At 43.2% G+C, this 9,027-nt stretch overlaps 1 long non-coding RNA gene across 1 annotated transcript; it reads right to left on the reverse strand.

Annotated features, from left to right (window-relative positions):
* Positions 1-3,800: 3,800 nt before the first annotated feature.
* LOC309528010 lies at positions 3,801-5,263 on the reverse strand. Its single transcript, XR_014217464.1, has 3 exons — positions 4,922-5,263; positions 4,436-4,657; positions 3,801-4,353 (listed from the first exon to the last, which is right to left on the reverse strand). It is a non-coding gene; the product is annotated as an uncharacterized lncRNA (long non-coding RNA).
* Between the last annotated feature and the right edge of the window lie 3,764 nt (positions 5,264-9,027).

The following is a 9,027-nucleotide window of genomic DNA, read 5'->3' on the forward strand; positions in this document are numbered from 1 at the left end:
AGCTCTATTCAGTTCTGGTACTAAAATTCCTGTGCTCAGTTTTTTAATTCTATTGCTACAGTCCTAGCCCCACTTAACCTGGGATTAAGCCACACTGAATTCAGTAGGAGTTACTTGTGAGTAGACATGGCTAGAATGGCACTGTTAGTATATGACTTTTGTACCAAGTTCTGGATGGTGCCTCTCATGGTTTTAGTAAAAATAAAAATAAAAAAGTAGATCCTGGAAGGCTGAACTCTGATGTCCATGGCAGAATCCTGAGTGTTGATGCTGCTCAAATCAGTCTGGAAGCTACATACTTTGGATGCCATACTGTCTAATCTCATATATATATGGAGTCTGCTATGGTTCTTCAGATTGAGGAACATGCACACTGTAAATAGATAATTATTATTAAGATCTTCCATTGTAAACAGGTTGTAAGATTATGCCCAGACTCAAAACAGTGATGGGGAATGCTGCACCCCTTGTGTTACTAGAGAGCTTATTTTTCATCTAGATCTCAGCTCACTTTCTTTCTTTGCCTATTTCAAATGCAAAACTGCTGTTTCTCATACCCTTCTCTCCAGGGCACAGGTCTGTGCCTCATTCATTCAGATGAATTGCCCATTCAGGAAATATCCACAGTCCTTAAGAAACATTAGGACTCTTTTGTCAAAGATGCTGGCTATTCAGTGATTAGGCCAGTCAAATTCACAGCAGTTTGCCCTCACAGAAAACATTTGCAACTATGCTGAAATAAGCTGCTATGATAGCCAAAATGACTGGCTCCAATTTTCCTAAGGAAAAGACTCCTAAAAAGATTTACAATTAAATTTAAAGATTTAAGAATGAAGCACACAAGAGCATTCACTGGGTAAGTAATCCACGTATTACAAAGGTATTTCCCCATCACCAATAAATGGTTTCCCTTCAGTCAGACTTTCTATATTAGCAGGACAAAAGGTGATGCTTGCCTCTTTATCCAGAGGCATTGTCCCCCTTCCAGGTACATGCTGTTTTTCATGAAGATAACATTCCTTTCAGGCTTGCAGCTTCATAGTCCTCACAAACAAGTTACAGTGGTGCCTCGCAAGACGAAATTAATTCGTTCCGCAAGTTTTTCATCTAGTGAATTTTTCGTCTTGCGAAGCACGAAATCCCATAGGAATGCATTGAAATCCAATTAATGCGCTCCTATGTGGCGCTGTGGGTAAAAGCCTCAGCGCCTAGGGCTTGCCGATCGAAAGGTCGGCGGTTCGAATCCCGCTGCTCGGTCCCAGCGCCTGCCAACCTAGCAGTTCGAAAGCACCCCCGGGTGCAAGTAGATAAATAGGTACCACTTACCAGCGGGAAGGTAAACGGCGTTCCGTGTGCTGCGCTGGCTCGCCAGATGCAGCTTTGTCACGCTGGCCACGTGACCCGGAAGTGTCTCCGGACAGCGCTGGCCCCCGGCCTATAGATGTGAGATGGGTGCACAAACCCCAGAGTCTGTCAAGACTGGCCCGCTCGGGCAGGGGTACCTTTACCTTTATGGTAAAAAAAAGTCCAATCAAAGCCAAATTTGGTACAACAAGAGTTTATTAACTGCTCTTTAAAGTCACGCATACTGTAAAGAGCATTTCAAAAATTGAAGGAACAATAAATTAAGTTTCTAAACATGACAGGAAAAACATTTAAAAATCAAAAAAGGGTACATTACATTTTCTAAGACTCTGGGGGACCACTCGAAGAAGGTTCCTCTTCCACTCTTTGCTTCTTGCTGAGGAACCTGTCCATGGTCTGCTGCTTCATCTGCCTTTTCAGCAGCTCCCTGAGAGGCAACATAACCGTCATATCAAAAGTGTTTGCTTGGTCATGTGCCACATGCTTGTCAGGGTGGTGCCGCTCTGCAAAAGCCTGCACCTCCTTCCACTTCTGGCAAATGTCCCTCAGTTCTTTGGAGGACGGCCGTTCCTCAGTTGCTTCCTCCTCTTCCAGCGAGGCCTGCTCCTGCGCAACCTCTGCCTGCAGTTTGACCAGCTCCTGGGTGGTCAGGTCATGGTCGTGCTCCTCCACCAGCTCGCTGACGTCCTCCTCTGTGACCTCCAGGCCTATGGTCCTCCCCAAGGAAACAATGTCCTGCACCACTGTTGACTCTGGTGCATCAGAGTCACTTGGTGCCACACAGTCCAGCCACAGGCTGCGCCAAGCGCAATTCAAATTTCTCTGCCTGACCACGCTGTGGATTCCAGATCTCGTCTTGAACCGGTCAAACCAGCCTCTGGCTCGCCTGAGGTTCCTGGCTGTTCCTGGATGAGGTCTGCGTGCAAGGCCTTGGCCTTCTCACAAATCACGGCCTCAGTCACTGTGTCCCCTGCACGCTGCTTCTCTTCTATCCAGATGAGGAGCAACTTCTCGACCTCCTCCAGAACAGCTGGGCGGTTCTTCACGATCCTGGTGACTCCCTTGGCTGCATCGGTCGCAAGGATCTTCTCCCTCATCTTCAGGATGGTCCCGATGGTCGATGGGTTCCTGCCGTACTCCCTGGCGATGTCCGTCACACGCATTCCACCGTTGTGCTTCCAGATGATCTCCTTCTTCATTTCCAGCGTCACCTTCTCCTTCTTCCTCTCGCCGGCCTACGCAGCAGCAGCAGTCTTCTTGGGTCCCATGGCAGCACAGCTCTTACCTTCGTAAACTTAGAAAAAGAAAAAAAATCAGCAATTCAAACCCAGAACCAAGTCCTTGAATTCCAAACACCCAACCCCAAATCCAGAAAGCCCCAAAAAAGTTTTAAAAGTTTAACTTACCAAACAGCTGCAAATCACCAAAGTCTTCAAAATCCTCAAATGGCTGCAAAAGAAGTTTTGGGAAAGCTTTAAAAATCACCAAAGTCTTCAAAAACTTCAACTGTTCCCCCAGCCCCTCCCCAACTGTTGCAAACCCCTCCTCAGCTGTTCCCCCAGCCACCCAGCACACAGAAATTCAAAACCCAGAACTTTTTTTAAAAAAACAACAACATGGCCCAATGGTCACAGAAAACCATAAAAATTCAAAAAAACCCACACAAGCTCCCAGATTCTTGCAAACCCCTCCTCAGCTGTTCCCCCAGCCACCCAGCATGCAGAAATTCAAAACCCAGATTTTTTAAAAAATAAAATAAAATAAACATGGCCCAATGGTCACAGAAAATCATAAAAATGCAGAAAAAACCACACAAGCTCCCAGATTCTTGCAAACCTCTCCCCAACACCAAGTCCTTGAATTCTAAACACCCCAACCCAAAATCCAGAAACCCCCCAAAAAAGTTTTAAAAGTTTAACTTACCAAACAGCTGCAAAAGAAGTTTTGGAAAAGCTTCAAAAATTCAGCAAAGTCCTCAAAATCCTCAAAAAGGCCACCACACCACGTGCAATGTGTTGCTCCTCAAAGTCAAGTCGCAACTGCACCTCTTCCAGCAATGCACCCTGGGTATTAACGGTTTTACGAAAAAGGAAACAAACTTGCAAGACGTTTTCGTCTTGCGAAGCAAGCCCATAGGGAAATTCGTCTTGCGAAGCAACTCGAAAACGGAAAAACCTTTCGTCTTGCGAGTTTTTCGTCTCGCAAGGCGTTCGTCTTGCGGGGCACCACTGTATAAAGTTTTTCTTCACCAAGCTGCCACCGCTCCCATCCAGCTCCCTCTTCCACATTTTAGATGATTTGGCATGCTTGAGACAATTCTGCTTTGTACCATTCATCTCTTCCAGTAGCACACCTAAATAAATAGAAGACTATAGCAGATAGAACCTTTTAGAAGATATTATCTTTCCTAAATAATCATAAAATTTAATCCCTCTTGAGCTATGCTTCTCTTTGTTCTAAAGCTGAGTAAAATCCCAGGTCTGTAGAGATTCCTGCTGCTTAGCAAAGGGTCTGGAGAAACATTTCCCATGAATATCAAATGGACATTCTGATCAAATTCTTATTCTTTCTTTCTTTTTATTTCTTTTGCTGCTCACTTATTGGAACAGTATGTGCTTAGCACTATGGTCCAAACTGTGGTTGTAAGGCTGGTCACATCTGAGGCTATATCCTATTAGATTAGCAAAGCTTTTCCGTATAACCCTCATTTCTGTCCATCATCCTAGGTACTTATACTGGTAAAGACTTCAAATACTAAGAGTTGGATTCCTCTGTCTATTTTTCTCCTGTAAGCTGTGGACTTCCTGTTTGCTGCCACTGGAAGACCTCTCCCTCTCTGTTGCTCTAATTACATTCACACCCTGCTTTTTCTTCAAGGTGATGCACATGCCCCCCTCCCCCATTTTATGTAAATGGCCCAGGACAACTCACTAAGTTTCATGGCTGAGTTGGGATTTGAACTTTTAGTCCCCTTTGTCGTGGTCCAACCTTCTTCTTCTTCATTTTTTTTTTTTTAAATTTCATGGTCTTTATTTAGCTCATAGTGGTGAGGAGGAATGCGTGGTCCAACATTCTAACATTGGGCTGTGTTGGTTCAAATGAGACCAAGAAGCCTACAAAGGATTTCTCTGCAAACATTGCTCCTGCTTGTGGATGGTTCCCTTTCAGATCATTTCCTTCCAGCATGGGCTTCCACATTTGTATTTCACCTGTACTTTATCTTTCGTGGGTACACATAGGCTAGTATATAAAATGTGATTTGGGAACCTGTGACCCTCTACATATCACTTTACTGCATTGTTAAGTTGTGGGTGTTAAGTTGTGGATGAACATATCAGACGACACAGCGATTCTTCAAACAGCTCTTGTTTATTCACAGGCCAGAACAGAACTGAACAGCAAACAGCTCAGCCGGCCTGCTTTTACAGGCAGCCGGCTGTCAACATTGTAGCAACAACAACCCAGGGTTTCCTGCCTAAAGTAACTGACGTGGACCTGAGTGAAAACTATATACACAATACCCCTGGTGGCCAGGGTGAGAACTTCAATACATAACATGCATCATCCTTGTCTGTTTGCTATGCTGACTCCAACCTCTGGAGGACTACTGTTTCTGTATTTCTGCTAAAAGGAGTGCTTCTTCATCTATGGCTGCAGCCTTCAACTGTTGCAGTCTTTTTCCAGCATCTTTCCCATGCCTGGCTCTTTTTTCCTCCAGCTGATGGACTCCTGGATATGCAAAACAAGTTGGCAACTAACTACAATACTTTATGATCTAAACACAGCAGACTTTGACTGATTTTCTTGTCTACCAATGAATCATGTGCCTTACAAAATCTCCCAATTTTTCATTGAAAGTGCACCCTAAAATAAGGTTACCAGATGTCCCCATTTCCCATTGAAGTTGAAAAGTGTCCCCAGATTCATTGAAAAAAAATCTGGTAATCTTACCCTAAAACACACTCCACACTCCCTACAAATCCAGATTTTAGATCAGCAGTGGTGTGTAAACAAACTGTCCACTACAGATCTTCTCATAGAAGCATAGAACTGTAGAGTTGAGAGGAATCCTGAGGGTCATCTAGTCCAACCCCCTGGAATGCAAGAATAAAGGAACACTTGATCAGTTTTCAAGGAACACCAGAATTTAACAGAATGCAGTTTAGTTACCAAATGCTAGGAATGGCATCCTCTTCATGTTCTGCATGCAAACTACACAGACATATGATTGGTTGATGCTGAAAATCAATTGTTGATCTCAATCAATAATTTTTAGACACATATTCCTATAAAGATGGAAATTCCATTTAGGCATCATGGCTAATGGTTTTGATGTGCACTCCATTCCCATGCATGTTTACTCAAAAGTCAATGTTATTTTTTTTAATAATCATGCATTGTTTGAAGATAAAAACTTATTTTGGTTCACATCAACCTATCACTATTCAATTCAAGTGGACATCCCTGAATTCTAGTACCTTTTAAACTTTCAGTCCTTCCCATAATTTACTACCCAGCACTGCGGTCCTATGCAGATTTACTAGGGAGCTGGTGGTGCTGTGGTCTAAACCACAGAGCCTAAGGCTTGTTGATCAGCAGGTCAGCGGTTTGAATCCCCGCAATGGGGTGAGCTCCCATTGCTTGGTCCCTGCTCCTGACCACCTAGCAGTTTGAATGCACGTCAAAGTGCAAATAGATAAATAGGTACCACTCCGGCGGGAAATGGCATTTCCGTGCGCTGTTCTGGTTAGCCAGAAGCAGCTTAGTCGTGCTGGCCACATGACCCAGAAGCTGTACGCCGGTTCCCTCGGCCAATAAAGCGAGATGAGTGCCGCAACCCCAGAGTCATCCACGACTGGACCTAACGGTCAGGGGTCCCTTTACCTTTACCTTTAGGCCCTGTTGAGATCAATGAGATTTGAGTAAGTATGGATAGAATTGAGTGGCATGCAGTGTTTTTACTGTGACCCCAGGGTCTCTGTGGTAGTCATGGTGATGGCTTACTGTTAAGTAAGGATTGGAAACTAGAAAGAAAATAACTTGCTTTTCCTCTGTTTTCATCACCTGCCACTCCTGCATAATATTGGACATAACTATAGTCTTCACAGCATACTGTTTTCATACTGCTGTGGAGAGTTTCCATCTACGTATCTGAAAAACCCAGGCAAGCCACATTCCTAAATCGGGCTGTGTACACATGGCAGTTTAAAGTGGAAGCATGCACTTCTTATTATTTGGGTTCTTATCCATGACATGTATAGCGTTGTCCCATAAGTGTACTTCTACAAACTAAATTAAAATATGTGCTGCTATTGGTCAAGCTGTCACATGGGGCTAGTAGGTGGAGAAAAGTACATCATGGACATGTGAGCAGAATGAACCCGTCATGCCATGACAAGGGCCTGCTCTTATTGGGTGTGGGTAGTGAGTCAGTCACATCCTTTATTCTTATTGGTAGGGCAAGGGGTGAGCCACCTCAAAACGACTAGATATACTGCAGAATTTCAAACTCTAGCCCAGACTACATCTTAGATTGGGGGAAACTCAAAATCTTCTTTTACAGATCAGGGGCAATGAGACAGCCACATACCTTGGTCAAATGTTACCCTAAAACAAACTCCCCAGTTATATACAATTTATATTAATTTTATATCAATAGGCAGGTAGATAGGTAGGTAGATAGGTAGGTAGGAAGGAAGGAAGGAAGGAAGGAAGGAAGGTAGGTAGGTAGATAGGACTTCCAGTAATAAGGGTGCAGGGTTACATGACATTTTCTGTATAACAAAAAAGCAGGCACTATATTCTTTGTAGTTTTGCCTTTCCGAGAGCACATGTTGCTTTTTAAGCTTGCAAAACTGGTTTGACCAAAGATGGTACCTGACACATACATAAGCATGTGTACAATGACAGAAGTGGTTTATCTACAATTGTTCTTTCATACAGCTGAAAAAGTTACCTGTTCCGCCTCTATAGCAGGCATAGATAGGCAAACTCGGCCCTCCAGATGTTCTGGGACTACAACTCCCATCATCCCTGACCACTGGTCCTGTTAGCTAGGGATGATGGGAGTTGTAGTCCCAAACATTGGAGGGGCGAGTTTGCCAAGCGTGCTCTATAAAATGCTAGTTATGCAATGAAAAGTGTGTATGTGTCTGTCTTAAAAAGTTTTTATGCCATTTCTGAAAAGGTTCCTACCAGATTTTCAATTTATATGTGCTCCTTTTATTGGGTACAAAGACAAAAAAGTAAATAAGAGAGTCTTCAGAAGACAGTGGGTCATTGTGTCTGGCTGTTAACCAGAAGGTTGGTGGTTTGAGCTCACTCAGGGACAGCTGTGGGCTGGATTCCTTCATTGCAAGGGGTTGGACTAGATGGCCATTGGGGTCCCTTCCAACTCTAATTCTATGATTCTGTATTGTTTTATTATATATAATGGCACTATGGTCTGCTGAAGTTGCATGAAAGATTTCAATGAGAATTAAACCACGTTCTCACGATGAAAGTGATTCTCTTAACTTAATGCATCTCTATTAGGAAACTTATTTATATTTCTATATTTGCATTCATCAATGAATTGAACTGAGAATAGTCTTTTCAAAATAATCTCATGAAACCTGTTTCTATCATTTGTATTAAGCATTCCATTAATTTTAAGAAAGCAGGTTCTAGAGCCCTAGGGCCTCCATAATAAGTTTATATCTGGAATATCCAAAAGTTAAATCTCTTGCTCTTTCACTCTTTCTTATAGTATATTTTTATGAGTAAAAAGAAAGCTTAGTTAACCTGTATCACAGTAGCCAATGTGACTGCCTCCAGATGTTGCAGGATTACAATTCCCATCAGCCCCAGACAGCATACTCAATGATCAGAGATCATGGGAGTTGTAGGCCAGCAACTTCTAGAGGGCACCAGGTAAACTGCCACTGATCTGCATAATGTGGGCATATCAAGTTTAGATTAAGTAATGAAAGGTTCTCACGGTTTACGTATTATGCTGTTATGCACATAACTCTTTGCACTTAAATGATACTTAGGCCTATCTATTTTGATGTTGATAAACTTCCCATGGATTTCTAATTTTCAGGGGCCTATTTTTATTCCCAAATGGGTCTCCAACACTGCCTGACCCAATACCATCTACAGGAGAACATGGATGGGAGACATTTGAGGGATTGGCTCTTTGGGTCTGAGGCAGAAAGAGGCCTGACTTTTATTACTTTCTCTAGGTGCTCACCATGGTTTCCACTTACTAAATCTGTGAACTTTCGAGCTAGTTATTTGAAAAATCTTTTGTCTGCCCTGTAAAGAATCACCCTTACAGAGCTGCGCTTCCAGTCGATGCCTTCAGTGCTTCTGGACGGACAGTACAGTAAAATATGCTGCGAGGAAAGACTCCTTGGGGGCAACCACACATGGAGGACATATAATTATGCCATTATGCCATTACTTATTGCGATGCCCACACAAACCCAAGCATGGGCATAGGCAGGATTTATGGGTGTGTACAGAACCTTAGTTAGTTAAGTATTTTTATTGACTTACTTGCTTGGGGGTGACAGCTGCCCCCCCCCCTTGGTTATGCCCATGGACCCAAGGGACTGATTTATAAAACCTGTGTTTGCGAAGGACATTAATTTAACCAGGGCAGAGAGGGTGAAATGG

This window comes from Podarcis vaucheri (assembly GCF_965113315.1).
Source record: "Podarcis vaucheri genome assembly, chromosome: 3".
Taxonomy (NCBI): domain Eukaryota; kingdom Metazoa; phylum Chordata; class Lepidosauria; order Squamata; family Lacertidae; genus Podarcis; species Podarcis vaucheri.